The following is an 11,596-nucleotide window of genomic DNA, read 5'->3' as shown; positions in this document are numbered from 1 at the left end:
AAACCAAAACCCATTGCTGTCTAGTCAATTCCAACTCATAGCGACCCTATAGGACAGAGTAGAACTGCCCCATAGGGTTTCCAAGGAGTGGCTAGAGGATTCAGACTGCCAACCTTTTGGTTAGCAGCCAAACGCTTAACCAGTGCACCACCAGGACTCCACTGTGCCACCAGGGCTTATATCATATACAGGTGATCAGAAATGACTGAGATAAATTTGCTTAGTAGTGGCAAAACTGGCTTCTTCCATGGTGAGAGAAGGGGAGAGAAATCAATTGCATCTCCACTGAACACAATATTTGTTTCTGGATAAGAACCGCTTGCATTGCTGTTAGTTATCTATACCTTATAGAATTATGAAATGGTTCAAAGACAATAAAAGACATAGATAACTCAGAAAGGTAGGTAATCTATACAGGATACTAAGTAATCTTTTTAGCCCATTTGAAAACCTTTCAGGATTTTTCCTAACACAAATAAATATTTTTCTTGGCCACTGGGTTACTGCAGTTGTGTTGATGTAACAAAATAAACAGTGATAATCAACCTAAGAAATAGATTATTTTAGAATTTCCACTTGCCAGTGAAAACGTTATCCTCCAATATTTAAGAATAATGTGGTCCCACTTGTTGTAGTCCCATTTGCATGCATCCATCATAGGATGCTTTCCTCAGGAAATTATGAGATGGATGGAGTCAAATGCAGGTGAGGAGGCAATAGGTGAGAGAAGGTACAAGGCAGACATCTAACTTATCCCATTCAACCCTGGGGCTTCTCAGGAAAGCAGGTAAGATTACAGCCATTTTGAAGAAAAGGAAACAAAAGCTCTAATAAGTTAAATCAGGCATATGAGGTAATAAATGGATTTGAACCCAATTCTTCTGGATCCAAAATCAGGTTCTTTCCATTCCCAAGGGAGTTGCCGGGTAGTACAAATGGTTAAAGGGCTTGGTTGCTAACTAAAGGGTTTGAGGTTGGAGTCTACTCAGAGGTACCTTGGAAGAAAGCCCTGCCGATCCACTTCCAAAAAATCATCCATTGAAAACACTATGGATCACAGTGCTACTCTGACACACATGGGGTCGCTATGAGTCGGAATAGACTCGATAGTAACTAGTTTGGTTTTATTTTTTGGTTTCCACTCCCAAACACTCTCTCTGTTTTATCTAGAGTTATGGAAGCCACTTCTCTCAGCTTTTCCCTTTGGAAGACTGGAAAGTTGGTTCATAATCTCAGTGCATTATCTCAATGTCTCTCTCAACAAAGCTGTATTTATTTGTTGATTTGTTTGTCTACAATCTTCGCCTGTTTGTTTTTCTTTCCCCCCTGCTAGAAAGAGCAAAGAAGAGGAGTATTGTTGCACTTGGCTCTGAGAAGAAAAACAAGCTACAAGGCTAGAGAATCTAAGAAATGATTGGAGAGTCTGCAGCTGAAAGTTGAGAGCTTAGCAAATTCCTAATAGACACGCATAACTAGATGTTTTTGTTAGCTTGAGCTTTGTTTTTTGTTTTTACTGTTTCTGCACTTCCTATCTATAACTATCTTGGTAAACTCAAGAGGCAAAGTGAAGAAACAGCTTACATAACTGAATTCTTTTGCCTGTTGGATTAGTAGTAGGTGTTTAATAGTGAACTAATTACTCAGAAGTTTCAACATCTATTTCTCAGTCTACTGGCTCTCAGTTCTTAGATATCTGTCTGTTTACTCATCAGAACTGTTCTCGGTGAGTCTATATAGCCTTATCTGGTAATAATGTACATGCATATTTGCATACATACATACCTAGATACTTAAATATCTAAGTACACAGGTATTATAGGAAGTAACACCAAATGGATCTTGAATTGTGTTTTAATCCTCATTTGCTTGACATACGTAATACTAGAGGACCTGTTTTAGCTACAGTTATGATCAATAGACTCCACATGTCATATACAAATAATTACAATTATTCACATAGGCCACTGATTTTGATTTAACCCAGTGAACACAACACGGCAAGAAAACAATCCAAGGCAATGGAGTCCTCAAGGTGACAGAAAATCAATAATTCCATAGAGGAAACCAAGGAAAGTCCTCTATATAAGTGTCCTCTTCTACATATGAACTATTCTGTGTTGTGTGTCATAGAGAAGATCAAAGGTATCTGTGAATACCTTGACAGGATGTAGCGTGGTGTGATAGCTTTTTACTTAGCTAAGCTGGAGCTGGTTTCCCAGGATTCCCTTCCTTGTTTGGTGCCAGGGGAGAGTTGGCCACAAGAGAAATTGTTTGCATGAGATTTGGAAGGTGAAGGTGAAACAATGGCCTTTACACCCAGAATATGGATGTAGGGCTCAGATGCTCCTGGGGCTACACCTGTGGGTGCAGATATGCTGGCTTCTCTTGCTGGCAAGGGGCAGTGGCTGGGCCTCAGATGCCTCAGCTCCCACTGGGTCTCCTTCTTCAGCCTCTCTGAGTTCTGGTCCAGGTGCATGTATGGCTTGGTGGCAAAAGCACAAAGCCTTTTGCAAGTCACTCACATCATTGAGGTTCGAAGTGGGGAAGAGATACAGATTGTAGTCAAAGTCTAAGCTGTCCCCATGTATTCTTGTTCCTTTCCATTTGACATACAGTTTTTCTTTCCAACAGCCAGTCCTACTGACATACAGAAACCTCATGCCCACCCCAGACAAAACAAACAAACCAGTTGCTATCCAGTCAATTTCAACTCACAGCAACCCAAGGTGTGTCAGAATGAAATAGCGCTCCATAGGATTTTCAATGGCTGATTTTTTTTGGATATATGTGTATATATATATATATATATATATATATATATATATATATATGCAGTATATTTATTTTTATTTACCTTTCTTTCTTACACAAAAGGTATCATATTACAGATACTTTTTCATACTTTGCTTTCTTCATTGAAAGATTATCTCAGGGCAGTGGTCTTGGGGGTTCATCCAGCCTCAATGGCTCCAGAAAGTCTGGATTCCATGAAAATTTCAAATTCTGTTTTGCATTTCTCCCCTTTTTATCAGGATTCTTTTATAAAATCTTTGATCAAAGCATTCAGTAATGGTAGCTGGGCATCATCCAGTTTTTCTGGTCTTATGGTAAAGGAGGCAGTTGTTCATGAAGGCAACTAGACATGCATTCCATTTCTTCTTCCAATTTCTGACTTTCCTTCTTCCTCTATTGCTCCAGGTGAATGGAAACAAATTGTTGCACCTTGGATAACCTCTTGTTAGCTTTAAGACCCCAGTCACTACGCTATTGAACTAGGAGGTAGAACGGAAGTAATGAGAAACAATATTAGGCCAATTGATTGAGACGTCCCTCAAAACCATGAACCTCAACTTCCAAATCAAGAAAACAAATCCCATGAGATATTTGGTTGTACATAAGCGGCCTCAACATCTGCTTTTTTAAAATTTTTATAAAAATATATATAACACAACATTTCCCAATTCAACATTTTTCAGATGTATAGCTTAGTGATATCAATTATATTAATTGGATGTGCAACAATTACCCTTAACTGATGCCGAATTTCCCATCACCATAAACAGAGACACACTGCTTTCCGAACAATGGCTCCCTTTCTCCCTGTCCCTCCCACCCCCAGTAACCACTAATAAACTTTGATCTCTATATATTTGCCTATTCTTGTCATTTTATACAATATTAGCCCTTTTGTGGTTGGCTTATTTCATTCAGCAAAGTGTCTTCAAGGTTTATCCACGTTGTAGCATGTATCAGGACCCTGACTGATATCCATGGTACAAGGGAAAGAAGGAACTTCAAACTGGGAGGCTAGATTCTAGCCTGGGCTTTACCACTGCCTAGCTCTGTGGCCTCGACACATCACTACACTTCTCGTATCTCTGTTTTGCTAGATTAGATGAACTTCAGTGGTAGCCCCAGCTCAAAGTTTGAAGAAGTTAGTAAAATATCACCATTACATTCACAACTTACTGAGACATTATATTCACCCAGAGTCTTAGAATTAGTAGAATGCTAAGAGATTGTGTTAGTCAAAAAAGGCTATAAGCTGAGATCCCTTTTTAAAATTAACTCTGTTAACTGATGTTGAATATTACTTCACCATAATGTTTTTCAAAAATGCATTAATACTGAACAAGTGTAAATTATAGTGTCATATAATTAACTATAGAAATTTTAATTTCCAGAACATATGCCTGTGAAGTGGCCAGGATATCAATTATTATGAGAGCTGAGTTGTCCTGAATATCTGTAAATGTCTGATTTACAGGATCCTGGGACTGAGATCAGAATATATGCTTGATTCTGAGGGTACAGGAGGAGAAACCCCATGTGCTATCTGATAGCCTTCCTTTCTTTGCCCTGCGCATTTTTGATAATTTCCCAGGACTTCTCATCAGAACCATTGGGAACAAGTATTTCCCAGGGGCTCGTTCATTCTTATACATCAAATAGTAGGGATGGAATGCAAAGTTGGGGTGAAAAGAAGATTGAAATGATTGCAGGATTGAATGAGGACTCTCCGACAACTCTTTTCAGTAGAAGGACAATGGGGTGAATGCTGGCAAGATGGTCCTCCCTCCTGAAAGGAGCATGTTGAAAACTTGGCGGTGAGATGAATCCATTCGTCACCACCATCTCTGTGCCATGATACATCATTAAAGAAATGACAGTGATGTCGATAAGAGCTGCTGCAATAATACCATCTTGCATTTCCAAGGGGCCCATTTCTAAGCTGCTTTTGTGTTCTTTCTCCCCACATTTAATGACATAGATGTCTACAATCCAAATGCACCTGTGTTTAGAAACATAGGTTCATTATGAGAACAGAGCACTGATCCCTCTCGACCATTCCTCAGTCACGAACAATGGTCGCATACACTGCTGCCTGAGCCAGCCAGCCCCAGAGTTAACTTCCTCCAAGGCAGATACATTCTTAGACTTCACAATTCTAAGCCAGTAGGGGCAAATTACAGGCTTAAGGGATTTATGTTCTTCTTATTACATGAGGAATGCATGCACACTGATTCTTTTCCACTAGTGATGGGTAAACAATGGCCTTCATTTAAAACACAAATATCTCATTTAACAGAAAGGACAGGCGAGGGCAGGGAATAGGGGGTGTAGGTGATTCTCAAAGGGGTTGGAGGAGTATGCTGGGAATTTCTCGGAGTCTGGTTTCTTACAAAACAAGAAAGAATCCCTTTTTATTTCCTAGCATTTAGTTTAAGAGTTAAGCAAGAGATTTTGCTTAGGGGGATTGAGTTTATATTAATAAGGGTGGAATGGTTTGGAAATGGATAGCGAGAATGGTTGTAAAACTTGAAGAGTGTAATTAATGCCACTGAGTTGTACAAGTAGAAATTATTGAGATGGAGTATGTTTTGTTATGTGTATTTTCACTACAATATAGTTTAAAAAAAAAGAGTGAATTTTTTTTCCCCATCTAATTTGTAGCAGGTACTGGGGCTAACTTGAGGAATTTTCAATGTGATAAAGACAGACTTTTTCCTAATCCATTTTGCTTTTCTCCCTCTGCTATCCTTAGCTTAACTTGTAAAACGTGGCTAATTTTGTGGCAAGATACTGAGGGCTCAGAGGACTCAGAAACTAAATACGGGGAATAGTGAATGGTAGAGTATGTATTCCAGGGACACGTGGGTGCACTGTGTTTCCTCCTCAATTCCTCACCAATAAACACTTACTGAGATCCTGCTAGAGAGAAGGGTCTTGATTATATTCCAGAAGGGATCACAGAATGTATACTAATAAATAAAATAGAAAATATGGATAGTTATAAGTATGGTGACAGAATATTGTCCTATATGAGCCCCTTAGGTTGGAAAGCACTCAAAATATGCAGTGGCCTCAAGAACTCGAGCATACCAAATATCATAAAGATGGTGCAGGACCTGGCAGTGTTGCTCATTGTTCTATTGTACATGGGGTCACCATAAATCGGAGCTGAACTATGGCAACCAACAACAATAACAACGTAAGTGTGGTGGCACAACTGTAACAGGGTCACGTGAAGCTGATTTAGCTAATTTAGGTTTCTTTGAGGAAATGACATTTTAAGCTGAAAACAGAATGGCAAAAAGAAGCCAGGCATAAAAGAGCTCAGGGAAAGGCATTCCAGGCAGAGGGACTGGATGGTGCAAAGGCCATAAGAGGGGAACCTGTTTGGCATGTTGATGACACAGGAAGAAGGCCGGCGTGGCTAAGGTAGGACATGGCGTTAGAGAGACAGTAAGGTCTTGTAGGGCCTAGTAGACTGCATGAAATTTGAGTTTTAATTTATCTCAGTGTTTCTCAAACTTTTATGTGTGTAAGAATTACCTGAGGTGCTTGTTAAAGCACAGATTTCTGGGGTCCCCCACATCCAAGAGCTTCTTTAGTGTGTCTGGGATGGGTCCTGAGAATCTGCATTTCTCTAAGCTCCCAAAGTGATTCAGATATTGCTACCATTTCAAACAAAGAAAAAAAAAATGCTGACCATAGTTATGTTTTTAAACAGCTTTATTGAGATGTAAGTCACATACCATATAATTTGCCCATTGAAAACGTATAACTCAGCTATTTTTCATATACTAACAGGTAAGTGCAACCATTATCATAGTCAATTTTAGAATATTTTCATCACTCCCAAGAAGAAACCCTGTACTCTTTAGGTAAGGAGCCCTGGTGATACAGTGGTTAAAGCACTCAGCTGCCAATCAAAAAGTTGGCAGTGGAAACCCACCAGCTGTCCCTTGGGAGAAAGATGTGGTAGTCTGCTCCCGTAAAGATTACAGGCTTGGAAACCCAATGGGGTACTTCTACTTTGTCCTATAGGTTCACTATGAGTTGGAATTGATTTGACGGCAACAGGTTAGGTTTTGGTTTTGTTACACTTTAGCTATGACTCCATCTCTCCATTCCCCCCACCAGCCCTATGTAACCACTGATCTGCTTTCTGTCTGTATAGATTTGCCTATTCTGGACATTTTATGTAAATGGAACTGTATAATATGTGGTCTTTTGTGTTTGGCTTCTTTTACTTAGCTTAGTATAATGTTTTTTCAAGTTTCATCCGTGTTGTAGCAGGTATCAATACTCTATTCTTTTTTATGGCTGAATAATATTCCATTGTATGAATATGAAGTTGCTGGGTGGTTAACGCACTCAGCTGCTAACAGAAAGGTTGAAAGTTGGAGATCACTCAGAGGTGCTTCAGAAGAAAGACTGGATGATCTACTTCTGAAAAATCAGCCATCGAAAACCCTGCGGAGCACAGTTCTACTGTGACACACATGGGGTCCCCATGAGTTGAAATTGATTCAACAGCAACTGTTTTTTTTTTTTTCTTTTTTGGTATGAATATACCACATTTTCCTTATCCATTTATCCATTGATTGACGTTTGGGCTGTTTCCACCTTGACTGACCATACTTTGTTGATACTTACCTAGTTGCAATTGGAGATCACAGTGATTTACATACTGAAAAGATCACTCCACTTGCTGGATAGTGAATGGGCTGTAGAAAGACACGTATGGCAATAGGGAAGTTACATCAGCTATATCAAGGTTGGAGATAATAGTGGCCTAAGCTAGGGTTGGTGTTATATTAAAGATGGAGAGAAATGAATGGGTTAAGGATGTGTCTAGGAGGTAGAATCAGTAGATTTACTGATGGTGGACTATGAGGGAGTGAGAGTAAGAGATAAATCAACATAGTGCCTAGGTTTTGGGCTTGAACAACTTGGCATTTCTTGGTGTTATCAATCAGAATGAAAAAAATTAGCTTTTTAGGATTCTAGGGCCCCGTTATTGCTGTAGCCAATGTTGTTGCTGGGAGCCTTTGAGTTGTTTCTAACTCATAGCGAACCTATGTACAATAGAACGAAACACTTCCCATTCCTGCACCATCCTCACAATTGTTGTTATATTTGAGCCCTTTGTTGCAGCCACTGTGTCAGTCCATCTCGCTGAGGGTCTTCCTCTTTTTTGCTGACGCTCTAAAGCATGATGTCCTTCTCCAGGGACTGGTCCCTCTTAATAAAATGTCCAAAGTAAATGAGATGAAGTCTCACCATCCTCACTTCTAAAGAGCATTCTGGCTGTACTTCTTCCAAGACAGATTTGTTCATTCTTTTGGCAGTCCATGGTATATTTAATATTCTTCACCAACATCATAATTCAAATGCATCAGTTCTTCTTCGTGGCATTAGGAAGGTGTTATTCCAAAGAAAGTTATCCCACAATGAAGAATTTTTTGTTGAATGTCTACTAATTCTATTTTTTCCTACTATACCATTCAATTGTGAGTATTGCTTACTGTGTATTAGCTGTATTATTTGAGAATATTCCATTCTACTATAGAAAACAAGAAAACAAATAGAATATGTGAAAGTCATAAGATGTAAGCAAGTAGCTTATGAGGAATATATGGAATTCAAAAGATGTTTAATTACAGATAAGTCAGTAACCTGGGAGACATACTCTACATGGACAAAGGAAGGAGGTTATGCGTGTGCTAAGCAAAGATAGAAAAGGATAGAAGACCAATGTTGTTGTTGTTAGGTGCTGTCAAGTCAATTCTGACTCATAGCTACCCCATGTGACAGAGGAGAACAGCCACATAGGGTTTCCTAGGTTGTAATCTTTACAAAGGCAGATTGCCAGGTCTTTCTCCTACAGAGCCTGTAGGTGAGTTCAAACCGTCAGCCTTTCTGTTAGCACCCAAGAACTTAACCATTGTACCACCAGGGCGTCTTAGAAGATGGATAGGCACCAAATATTTATGAGATATATAAGGCTCTAAATATTCATGACATACTATATATACATGAGGCACACGTGACATTTAATATTCATGAGGTCTCACATCAGTCACCCATTAGTAACATCTATTCTGTTCCCACATGTCTTCTTCCCATGAAAGGCAGATAAAATTCAAACCTGTTTATCAGGCTAATGGCAAGCTACAGCTTGCATCTCTCCAATAGAGCAAGCATGTATTGTTGGCTCTAGGCCCCTTCCATCTGTTGGGTCATCTTGCTCAAGCCTCAGCTTGGTCCTCATAGCCTTGTTGTCAGTGGAAAGGCTGATACAGCAAAGAGAAAGCAACAAGCTATATGAACATTACATAACAGAGGATTCTGGGAGTGTAGTCCTTTCATCTATTAATGTAAGTGTCTTAATTTCTCACCCCATCTCTTTTCCCTTGTTTTTGGTCATGTGTTTTAAACTGATTTAATAAATAATGTGGTTCAAAGAGGTTACAATGATCTGCATGGTTTAAAATCAGAAAAGGTGTCCAGCAGGTTTGTATCATTTCACCATACTTACTCAATCTGTATGCTGAGCAAATAATCCGAGAAGTTGGACTCTATGAAGAAGAATGTGTCATCAGGATTGGAGGAAGACTCGTTAACAACCTCCTGTATATAGACGACACAACCTTCCTTGCTGAAAGTGAAGATAACTTGAAGCACTTACTGATGAAGATTAAAGCCTACAGCCCTTGGTATAGATTACACCTCAATATTAAGAAAATGAAAATTCTCAGAACTGAACCAATAAGCAATATCATGATAAACAGAGAAAAGATTAAAATTGTCAAAGATTTCATTATATTTGGATCAACAATCCAAGCCCAGGGAAGCAGAGTCAAGAAATCAACGACATATTGCATTGGGCGAATCTGCTGCAAAAGACCTCTTTTATGTGTTAAAAAGCAAACATGTTACTCTGATGACTTAGGTGTACCTGACCCAGGCCAAGTATTTTCAATCACCTCATATGCATTTGAAAGCTGAGCAATGAAAAAGGAAGACCAAAGAAGAGTTGACACCTTTGAATTATGGTGTTGGCGAAGAATATTGAATATACATACCATGGACTGCCAGAAGAATGAACAAATTTGTCTTGGAAGACGTACAGCCAGAGTGCTCCTTAGAAACAAGGAGGGCGATAATACTTCTGACATACTTTGGACATGTTCTCAGGAGGGACTAATCCCTGGAGAAGGATATCATACTTGGTAAAGTAGAGGGTCAGTGAAAAAGAGGAAGTCTTTCAACCAGATGGACTGGCACAGTGGCTGCAACAATGGGTTCAAACATACCTACTATTGTGAAGATTGCACAGGGCTGGACATTGTTTCATTCTGTTATACATGGTGTCACTATGAGTCAGCCAACTTGACAGCAACTAACAAGAACAATAACAACAAATTGTTCTGTGACCACTGGAGGAGCTCGCCTGGTGGTGTACTTAAAGGCCACCATTGGATCCAGGTGATTTCCCACATGAAGTTACAAATTGTCACAAATCAGAGAGTAAGAGAAGAAGGAGGCCTTCTCCCAGGTTCCCAGGAATGAGTATGGCTTGGTTTTTGTTCTCAGTGCATCAATCTTGTGAGCTGAACACTAATGCTAACCTTAAGACGAAAGACTCCTTATTTTTCTTATATTTACCCAATAATGCCCTTTTGTTTGAGGCCAGTTAATCTGAAGTCTAATAAATACATAATATTTTTCTGCATTAATTATCCCATAAAACACAGTAGTGAGGCACCTACACAAAGTAGGTACAACCTCAAAAACTCCAATGTGATGTTACTCTTTCCTTAAGGTTTTAACACAACCATGAGTTGGAATCGACTCGATGGCAACAAGTTTTTTTTTTTTTTTTTGGTTTAGCACAACTGGGAAAATGAACACATAAATGCTAAATTCAGGAAAGAAAAATACCTGAAAATCAAATCTTGAACACAGACATTCATGAATAACCTGCTCCTTTTTTTGAGGTCTCTGGGTGGCACAAATGATTTGTGCTCGACTACTAAACTAAAAGTTGGTGGTTCAAACTCACCCAACAGCACCATGGAAAAAAGGCCTGGTAATCTGCTTCCGTAAAGATTACAGCTAAGAAAACCCTAAGGAATAATTCTACTCTGTAACACATGGTGTCGTCATGAGTCAGAATTGACTCAACACAATGGGTTTGGTTTTCTGGTTTACTAAGAACAAATGCACCAAAGGAAGAAAATGGTTAGGGTTAACCATGTGGCCTGTTTTTCTCTCTCCCTACCACTCCACTTTTTGGAATGTATTGATAAACTTTTACAAAATACAAGATTTGACTTTACTTCACATGCCTACAGAAGTCTGTAAAAAACCCAAAAGAAAATGTGTCCACTACAACAGATAAATACTAATAAAATGGTTGGAAAATTGTTCAGCAAAGGAGAGGAAGAAGTCAAAGAATTCAAGAAAGAAAAAACAAAATATTATCCTAGTTAGAAACGAGAGGCTCTTGGCACTTAAAATAATTTTTTCCATTTGAAACCCTGCTCTCCCACTGTGGAATCTGAAGGCTGCCTAACACTTCTGAGCAGACTCCAGATTGGAAAGTAAGGAAAAGGAAAAGTTTTCCATTCAGAGTTCCCACCTTTCACATCTATTTCCATTTCTTCATCTGGCACAGCCAATATTGGATCAGCCTCTTGGTTCCACGTCCATCTGGAGGAATCGTTTGATTGCAATAGTAGGATTAGCAAATTCTTCCTAGATAATTTATTATGCATTACCGTACACACGGCAATTTTGTCCA

The sequence above is a fragment of the Trichechus manatus genome, unplaced genomic scaffold (assembly GCF_000243295.1).
Source record: "Trichechus manatus latirostris isolate Lorelei unplaced genomic scaffold, TriManLat1.0 scaffold00082, whole genome shotgun sequence".
Classification (NCBI taxonomy): domain Eukaryota; kingdom Metazoa; phylum Chordata; class Mammalia; order Sirenia; family Trichechidae; genus Trichechus; species Trichechus manatus.
Note: the sequence above shows the minus strand (reverse complement) of the source record.